Source organism: Poecilia mexicana, unplaced genomic scaffold (genome assembly GCF_051168715.1).
Source record: "Poecilia mexicana isolate PSO_F unplaced genomic scaffold, ASM5116871v1 scaffold_9, whole genome shotgun sequence".
Lineage (NCBI taxonomy): Eukaryota > Metazoa > Chordata > Actinopteri > Cyprinodontiformes > Poeciliidae > Poecilia > Poecilia mexicana.
This window is the reverse complement of record NW_028263378.1, coordinates 6,357,607-6,367,835: the sequence shown is the minus strand read 5'-3', so window position 1 is coordinate 6,367,835 and position 10,229 is coordinate 6,357,607. Positions and strand designations below refer to the sequence as shown.

At 36.6% G+C, this 10,229-nt stretch overlaps 1 long non-coding RNA gene across 1 annotated transcript; it reads right to left on the bottom strand.

Annotated features, from left to right (window-relative positions):
- Window positions 1-7,603: 7,603 nt before the first annotated feature.
- LOC106908702 (uncharacterized) lies at window positions 7,604-9,670 on the bottom strand. Its single transcript, XR_001415876.2, has 3 exons — window positions 9,523-9,670; window positions 8,768-9,104; window positions 7,604-8,690 (listed from the first exon to the last, which is right to left on the bottom strand). It is a non-coding gene; the product is annotated as an uncharacterized LOC106908702 (long non-coding RNA).
- Window positions 9,671-10,229: the final 559 nt, after the last annotated feature.

Below are 10,229 nucleotides of genomic sequence, written 5' to 3'. Positions count from 1 at the left end.
TAGGAAGTTTAGTAAGACAGGATTTTTAATGCTAAGCTTTTATGGCCTGTTATGGAAATGTCATGGTTACCTTGGGCCTCATGCATAAAAAGGGAACAGCTTTCATACTAAAAGTTGGCAAAGTGACAAATATTGAAAAGTGGCACACCGCGACCACAATGGAGTACTTTTATAGCAGGTGTGGTCCACCTCTGGCCCAGATCCATAATCCAGGTCCACGCCGGTAACAGACCGGAGGAATAAAAAAAAGATCCAGGCCCAGGTTCCTTTATGGGGTCTAGTTCAAATGCTCACCCACATTTGGTCCAGAGCGGGCAAAGACAGCTTTTGCTGTCAGGATAAATGCTGCGAGAGAAGAAATGAGAATTCTTTACACTGTCACACAGCCGCAACTTTCCCCAGAATATTACATAGAGATGGATTCTTTAGCAGCAGAAAGAGAGTGGCAAGACACGAGAATAATTGGACATCTTGGAAACCAACAAGCTTACTTGGAAGATGACAACATCCAACAGAAAGATGCTGGTGAAAAGAAAACATGCCAGGACTACTTATACAGTCTGAGGCATTCATTGTGAAGCAAGTTCAACTGGAGGTCTCAAACTGATAAACCAGAGTTATCAGTTTGAGACTTGATAACTCTGGATGAGGAGTTGCTGCATTCAACAAATAAATACAATTATCTGTTAACCGTCACCACATGCTAGGTTAGGATGAAGGATGCTGCATATTCAGTGACACAGTGCAATCAGCTGGCCTTCCTTCAACAAAGAACTTTTCTTTTTTTTTTTTTTTTTTTTTACCATTTTATGCCAAAATAAATAAATAAATAAATAAATTTGATTGTATTTTATTTTAACAAGGATCAAACAGACTAAGTATATCTGTATTCAAAAACATTCAAATTATAACAAATCAGCTAAAACAGTCTGACTAACTGGTTGTGTACTACAATCTGAACATTTTTCTAAACAGTTATGACAAAATGACATATGTCTACTATTTGTAAAAGTAGTATTATATTATGATGTTTCCAGAAACATCACTCTAAAATATCCCTTTAAGTGACAACTGAGTGGTTTCCTCTTGCTGTGTATTTGTTAAGTTCATGTTGTTGTTGGGCATTTACTCTTGTCAACATTAAATACACACCATTACCTTTCTCTGATCCACCTCAGATCTATTTAACTTACAAAGTATGAGATACTTTAACACCCCATTTACGCAGCTCACAGCTGCGGTGGATTATAGAACATCTGCAGCTCTTTCCCTTGGTATTTCAGCACTTTATAATGAGCTGCAGTGTGCCTCTGCATTTCTGCATACAAGCATAAAACTGCGGCAAATATCTATATGACAAGTTACAAAACAGTAAGACAGTGTGTGTATGTGTGTCAGGAAATGATCAAATAGAAGGTGATAACGAAGTGAGTGAGATGCGTCAATGAAAGAGAGAAACATCATTCGTGCTCCATGTATCGCTTTCTTTTGTGTCACTTATTAGTCTCACATGGATTAGTTCAAAAGCAGAAATATATGTACAGTTATTACACTAAGATGAAGATTATCACTGATTTCAGAATCGCAACATAAAACACAGAGTTTTCAACAAACAAATTCATAAGAAGAGAAAACTTCATGGCATGAAATAAGTCCAAAGTGGAACATCATGACTTTCACAGATATGTGCAAAGAGCTCACAAATAAATTATTTTGAATAACTCATGAACAACACTGTGGCCTTGTGCAGGGCTGTAACAAAAGGCGGAGGATAATAAAATGGAAAACCAATGTCACCCCGGTGAATGAAGAAGTTTTTCTTTTGGGTTTAAAGGGTGATTCCAGCTCTATTTTGAGTGTCTGAATGTTCTCAAGACAAGGTCACATCTCAGCTTTTGAAAGGACCATGAAGTTGTTTCATACAGCGACGCTGTAGACAGAAAATCTGCGGCTCCACTTTCTGAAAGTGTTTCAAAAAGCATGTCAAGGCTAACGGCTGTCAGCAATTTAAGTGGGAAATTTAAAGGGAATGTTTTGCTGCAAACAGGTATCATCACAAATAGGCTTTTCAGAATGTAACAGAATGTTACAGTTCAGCAAACACTGTCAAATAAATCTAACTTAAAACCGCTTTGGATTTTTACCGACCAGTTAAAATAATAACAATTAATGATTCACAATTACAATTTAGATTAACATTACAAAATGTTATGTAAAGGGAAATATCAGCTAATTTGTAAGACACACACATATGAAGAAAAAGTATTGAAAATGTTTACATGTTATTTCTTTAGAAACTGAGTCTTGTGTGGTAAGTGTGCATACAGGCCAGGGTCGTTGAGTGCATTTCTTTTTGTTTGAAATAATTATACCTGATAATTCCCAGTCTTTCTGAATCTATTCACAAGTGGTCCTTGGCTCTTGGATAACTTTTCTGATAATTCATTTCACTTCTCTGTCAGAAATCTTTCAAGGAGCCCCTGGTCGTGGCCAGTCTAGGATTCAATTATGTTCTTTCTATTTCAGGATCATCCCCTGTGCCATTTCACATCATTACACACCTCTGAGGTTATTTGTTTTGGTTTCTTTCCATGTATTAATTACGTGACTTGCTACCAACACCTGATGAAAAACACATGTCAACAGCAACTTTAGAAATATGTTAGAAATTGTGATGTGTTCCATACTGAATTTGTGGTTATGTTGCAAAATCCAGAAACATTGAGTTTCTTTAAATCATGCCTAAAATCCAATTTGGTTGCCTGTGATGATCAATAACTTGAAAATAGCTTAATTCTGGTCTGGATTACAACTTTTCATTATGCTATGTGTGATATGTTCTATGTTTTTATCATGGAAAGCACTTTGTCAAGTCAGGTGAAGTTTATTTGTTTAGCACATTTCAGCAACAAATTAGTCCAAAGTGCTTTACACCATAAAAACATACTACAGTAACCCATTATGAAACAAACATTACATTTTGTCAAATACCATCATCAAAATCAAGCAAATACACATCAAATATAATGATCAATGAACTGCATTGTTGCTGAAATGCGCTATACAAATAAACTTGATTTGGCTTAAGACAAGAACCTACTGGTACATGTCATTGTTGCACAAAGGATAATTACCGAGCTCCACTAAAGTGTGGTTTGCTTTGGAAATTTTTGATCTGACAAAAGCTGTCAAAATAGAAAGCACTGACAAAGCTTTATAATGAAAAGTAAATCATCTATCCAGCTGGGTAGCCACACATTTTTTGTCTGTATTTTGTTTGTCATCGAAACAATTTTCTGCATTTTCAGACATCGTTGTCTTGTGAAAGTTGCATTTGTAACCCAGTCCAAAATAAAGGTATTTTGTATTGAGTTAAGTTCATGGAAGGTGTAATATAAAATATAAAAAAATATATAAAAAATATAAATAAAAATATATTTGCAAATACGAAAAAGGGTTAGAATTAGTTTTTTTAATTTCCATAATTCATGTTAACACTTAAACAGGAAAAATAAGCTGGGTTTAAATAAAGTAAACAGGCATGAAATGGTGATTCAAATTGGCAAAGATGTTTTGACTCATCAGTACCACTTCTATCACATTGCCAGGTTATCCATTTTCAAGGTGATACTTCTATCAGCAAATGTTTTTTGTTGCATTTAGGAGATAAACCTCCATGGTTGCACATCGACACTTCTTGATGGGTTATGCACAGGTGAGCTAGTAAGGATTGGACCCACAAAATAGGAAGAAACTGTCACTTACACACACAAACAGGTACACAGAGAAAGGGAGAAAAACAAAGTCACCACAAAACAAATACCATGTAAGGGCACCGTGTCATATTGTAATAAAGTGACCTTTACCAAAGTTGGACACAAATCAAGTGAGGGTGCAACTCAAAGCAATTCTTAGAAATTGGTGGGATCACGGTCCTCCACAGACAATTACATTTTCGGAAATCACGAGAAAAATAAATATATATTGCATGTGATGTGTTTTTGTGGGGAAACAAAACAAAACATTGCATTGTGAAAACTAATTAGGAAAACTTGCGTCTTTGCGGGCTTCCTCAAGTGCGGTCGTGCTGTTGCTCAGTACCTACTTACTGTCACTGATGACGATGCGTATTGTCATAAACCCTGCCACGTCCAGGTTTAACAGAAATGAACTTGAAAAAAGTATTCACCGTTCTATCTCTTTAAAGTGCGAAAGGGACGTGCAAGTGAGTAGGCTCTGCAATTTCATAATGAGAAGTGTGACTGCTGACTCCACTGAGAGATCATTAGAGACTCGCTGCTCAGGAAAAGACACTCTGTGCAGAAGAAGAGAAATGCCTGTTTAAACTCAAGATATACCCAAAGGAATCAAATCAGTGCCAAAGCAGAACAGCTGTGTCGTCATCAACCGTGATACCCGACTTGATTCATCATGTCCTTGTCAGATGAGAAACAGTGAAAATTAGCTGCTGAGCATAAATCATAACTCATCATCACAGCTTGACATGTGGAAACCCCATTTCCTAAATGTCAATTTATTAAAATTTGGTAAAACAATCTTCTTGTTATTTAGATGCTTCTGCAATTTCAATCCATCAGTCATTTTGAACGGCCCACAAAAGACAACACGCCCACTGGCTGTTACCAGGATGGAGAATCCCTTAAAAGTCCCCACATTTCTTTTTTTTAACCCCCCATTTAGACAACCACATTACAGAGGAGCATCCTTCATCATAAACAAGAGAACCTTGTGTTAGGTTTTATTCTTGAGCATGTCCATAGTTACTATTTATCAGAAATAGCCAATAACCTAAAACTACAAACAAATACAGTTCTAAAACAGATGTGTAATCTGAATAACTGTTTCCTGGTTAAATTAAAGGTAAAATGAAATCTAAAGAAAAAACATCACTTGCTGAACCTTAACATGTCTGATGATTCCTTTCAAGTCTTTTTTGAGTTTTTAGAAGATTTTTTACCCAGTTCCTATGCCAGGCTGCCAGGATGTGCTCCCGTCCTTGACAATATGAGCTTTTAGAAAGCATTCGGTTCTTGCTTGACAATTGCATTTGCAAATGAGTTAAATACACCATGGAACACCATTGTACTTCACATTTTCTGAATGAACTCTGGTTGTTTAATTTTAAGTGGTGATCAGTCAGTTCATTTCCTACCTTTTGGTGATGTCCTTTACAGAGGTTGTGTTTTGTAGTAGTTGACAAAGAAGGATGCTTCAAACTCTTTTATAAAATGTGAGCTGATAGGATCCTATCATCGAGAGGTTGATGAATTTGTGTTCAAACTCGAAGCACTAAATAGAAGTTTAATAGAAGTCTCTTTTTCAGTCTGCCATTTAAATAAATCTGTGGCTTTCTAGTTTATCTCTTGATCAAGTTGTGTATTTTACACAGTATGTTGTAAAGCAATGTGGGGGAAGTAAACTATTTCATATCACATCTTTAAATGGTATTGGAACAAAGGGCAAAGAAGTATAATAAGGAGTCAGTGGGTACTGGTATTTGCTTATCACAAATTTCCTATTGGACTTCAAAAAACTAAATTTTCTGTAAGTGTCAATATGGAGAAATAGATAAGCTAACCGGTATACGTTCAAAGTTCATATTTGCTACACTTTGCTTGTGACTTGACATGGAAATACAGAAAATTGACTTCATTCACAAGAGTTTAAAAATCAAAACTTCATAAGGAGTCCATGTGAGTGACAAGGGATTAACTGAATACAGTGAACTGCTGACCTTTGCTCCCTGTTCGTTAATTTTCTAGCTCTTTTGACCTTCATCAGCTTAGACCACTGTTCCGACTTCTCAAACTCCTCTGTTATTATAAGCTTTTGAAAGGACAAAGAGTTTATTTCTCATATGATTAACAGAATTCAGTGCATTTGCAATGGGATTTGTTTCCTTAGTTTGCCTTTGGAGAGAAGGCTAATAGTTCAAATCTGCTGGATTGAAAAGATTCTAAAAAAGTGTCCCGAGTGGTTATTTTATGAGGCACAAGGTGAATGAATGTCAGTCAGAAAGCTGTAAAATATTCTGCCTGAAGTTGCTGCTTTTCAAAGCTGAGATGTAATGATAGACACATGATTGATTTTACATCACTGTGGTGTTTTGAAGAATCAGCATTCAGCTAATTTACTGCTTTTTCTAATGACCACTGTGAGTTTTAAGGGTTAATTGTAGGAATACGTTTTCTAATGAGCAGCAGAATTGACGGAAACCATGCTAAGGATTTAATAAAGACCCTGAAACCACCAGCCTTTGTATTGTAACACTTTCCTTTTCCACAGCAAATTTGGACAAGATCTGCATGAAAGTGGATTATTTACAAGGTGTCAGGGTTTATGGTGATGAGATGCAACAGAAAAGGTGATTCACATAGAAAAGAAACAAGGATTTATGAGCACAGTAAAAAAAAAAAAAGCTCAAAGAATCCCCTAGTTTTTGTGCATTATGCATATGTATAATCCAAGAAAACTGTAAAAATCTTGGATGTTTCAGTAAACATGGTAATGCTTTGTTGTTCACATCTAAATATGATCAGAAAGGAAAACATCTTCATGACTCTTCTAAATAACACCAGGGTTGGCAGCATTAGGAGAGGGAATATGCCTTTTGTTATAGCTCCTCTGACATATTTATAATGTTGTATTGTGAAGGCAAAATTACAGATTGTGACAAATCCAATCAATCCTGTCCATTTTTAGTGTTTAAAGGGTCAGAAACAAAACAATTATGAAAGTATGTATTTTAGTATGTGATGCCTGAAAAATTTGCAGAATTCTTTTATTTTTTTTAATCTGCATTAGGGATCTTGATATGTTAGGAGCTTTAAGTTTACTGATAACATCAACAAACTAGAATCCTTCCTCTTTCCTGAAACATGTCATAATCCTGAGGTGGTTTTCTTTTCTTCCTAATTATCCTGTTCTTGTTCTGTTGGTCTCCCAGTGATGCAGGGTTACTACTGCTGTAAGTCTAACTCACTTGTGTCTATTCGCCTCATCAAGCCACAGACCAGCAGGATTCTCATTCTGTAACCATTTTTTTAAACTTTGGCTGTGGTAATCAAATTCTCTTTGTACTAGATTATCAGTGACTCCATGATGGTGTCCTGGAATTACCTACTTGGGTCTCAAACGCTCAAAAGAAAAATCTTCAGATCCCAGAAGTGTGGTTTGTTGAGAGAAACTACAGCTACCAGAATATCTCATTTAATTCCACCACTTCTCCCTCACCATGGTAGGCTACCTTAAATCTCACCTGACACCGGCCCTCTTTCAAATTTCTCTAACCTCCACTGTTAAAGTAAGACGAGAAAGAAAGACTTACCCTTTTTCAGCTTACATGTGAAGCAGCTCACCCTCACTTTCCTTCTACTTAGATCATGATCTGATCAGCTGATCAAAGCATGACAATACAAATCGTATTTTAAATTGAACAAAGCTTCCAAACATAAAATGTACAAACACAAACTCCATTTTTTGTTGTTGAAAACTGTATTCACAGTTCTTGCTCGATGGTGCTTTTTCTGCTACGTTATTTCATTTCTTGAAAATTTAACAAGCAGACATTTTATCACTCACATTTGGAAAGAGATCAATCCAATTTATTTAGACACAGCGTAAGCCTCTCTGTTATTCTACTGAACATATTTCCCTTTGTGTTACATGTACACTGTTTGAGATGTCTGGGATTCAGCACTCATTGATTTCACTTATGTTCTGCACAACACATTATGAATACAGTCTCAAAGGTCTGTGTCGGTAATATCTGTGTCCTCTTTTTACCATCTGCATCTAATTGAACTGTACATCAACTGAGGTACAGCACAGTGAGTGTGTTTCTTTGCATGTTTTATTGATGTAATGATATAAATATGTTAACTACCAAATGGTAAAATCACAAGTCACATAATTGAACTCATTAACATACAATGAATGTACATTAACAGATAAATTGTGTTTTATCTCAAATTAGAGGGATAACAGTCTGATAGAATGAGATAAATCAATGTTGCCAACATTACTTTTTAAACGCAATACTTTTTTAATATAAAAGCTTAAATGGTGTAAAAAAAAAATAATCCAAAGTGATTGGAAACTGTGGTGTTATTGTCTTTTTTGTTGTATTTTTAGTTAAGAATGTCATCTAAGCTCCTATAGAAAACAAGTTAATGTCAATCCAAGGATTTCTGTGCATGTTCAGTGTTCTCACTGGCATTTTCAAAGCCATTAACTTATGTTAATATCATTCATAAAGCTATGGAGATTAGTTACAGTTTCATAAGATTTCCATCTCCACTTCATGGTGGTAAGCAATTTCAAGTTATTTTTCTTTATGACAAAATAAGATTTTAACACTAAACAAATCATAAGGAAATTCCAAAGTAGGGTAACTATGTTGTGGTTGTCTCATAATATCAGATGTCAAATTTAGCAAACATTAAATGTCACCTCTAATGGAATAAAACATAATATAATGTGTACAACGTGTAAGGTTTGAGGATCAAAGCAGGGACTGTCATGATGGATGATTTCTCAGACTCAAGCGATGGCAACAATTACAGACAACTGAGGTAGAAAGGCAGAGTTTTTATTTTTTCTCTTCGCAAAAGATTTTCTTTGACAGGATGCGATAAGGACTGCTAGAGGAAGTCCAATCCGGGACCACACTGAGGAGAAAAGTAACAATTACTGACTGTTTGGAGCAGCAGAATGTGTTCTCTCTGAAGATGGACATGATGCCAACCTCGTCATCCTGGGGCTGAGATAACAGGGAGCAGCAGGTACATCCATTGAGTTGAGATTGGCTGGATGGGTAATGGTTTGGCTTGTTTAATCATGGTCACTTTTCAATTAAATTGACCTCACTGCCATCAGATCATATTGGAGAACTACTTACCCTTTATTTGTATATTTGTGAATTTATTTTAAAAAGACCTCATTTCCTTTTTTTTTTCCTTTCTTTTAGTATTTTGCCTTCAGTTTGAATCTGGCAGGAGTTTTTAAAGGCAGGTTTCCAGAGAGAAATCATGGAGCGAGAAAGAGAATCCAAGGAACCATGGAGGAATCAGTGAGGCATCCAGCTGCGAGGAAGACAGGGAACAAGGTAAGTAACATGAATAAACATACATAGGAGTCAAAGAAAAGCTAGATCAGCCGCCACGAGCTGTGCGATAAACGCCTTGCGTTTCAGGGTACCTGCTCCTCTAAATAGTCACAATAGTTTAATCAGGATGTGAAAGGCTTTCTACTTCCAGTTCTGCCACAGTTGGCAGGAGCTGCCGAATTGTTATGACTGGCTCAGTTTCGTAACAAAATTGGGAGACCACAGCCACGGTGTTCAAAATAAATATTCATTAAAGATGAAGTACAAAGTCAACAAAAGCCACAATGGAATGTTAGTGTTAAAATCAGTTGTGTAATGCAAATGCTTGGATGTGTTGTGGATATGTGTGAGTGACATGTGTGAGTGTTGTGATGTGAAAATAAAGGGAAACTTACATATGCGTGGGGAGGAGATGAGGCCCAGCAGCAGAGCAGTGAAGAATGCCACACGCACCATGCATGGCATGGAGGGACGAGAGAGCCCAGAGAGAGAGAGAGACTGGAAGGAGGAAACACACAGCCTGTTACGCTGTGGGGGCTGATCCACAGCACAGTACCCTGCACAAGGAGGAAACGAAAAGGACAAGCACACCACAATGCATGTAGCGCAGCCCACAAGGTCTAGAGGCGTAACAAATATGTGCATATGGTTGATTGTGTTGTTTTCATAATGTAAAGCACTTTGAACCACCTTGTTGCTGAAATGTGCTATATACTTGATTTAACTGTGATGTCACAAAGTTCAGATCAAACAGGTTTCTTAAATGTGACGATGGATTAGCTGTACTACAATGGACGCCTGTGAAATGTGGAAAACTCGAGATTAATTTGGCAACTACTTGATGCTATCATCCCAATGTAGACCAAAATCTGCTTCAGGCTTCTTGTTGAACCCAGGCCATGAAAAATCCAGGCAAATATCAAGCTTGTTCTACCAAAGTGTTTCTAATAAAGTGTCTAGTTATTGTATAAGCGGTAACCCATGATGAAAAGGGCAAACTTTTAAAACTTTTCAAGACTATTTTGCAATAATTCCTTTAGAAGATCAAGATTAGCAAGAAAAGGCCTGGGAGTAAACAAATCAGCATCACTGGGTAAATGCT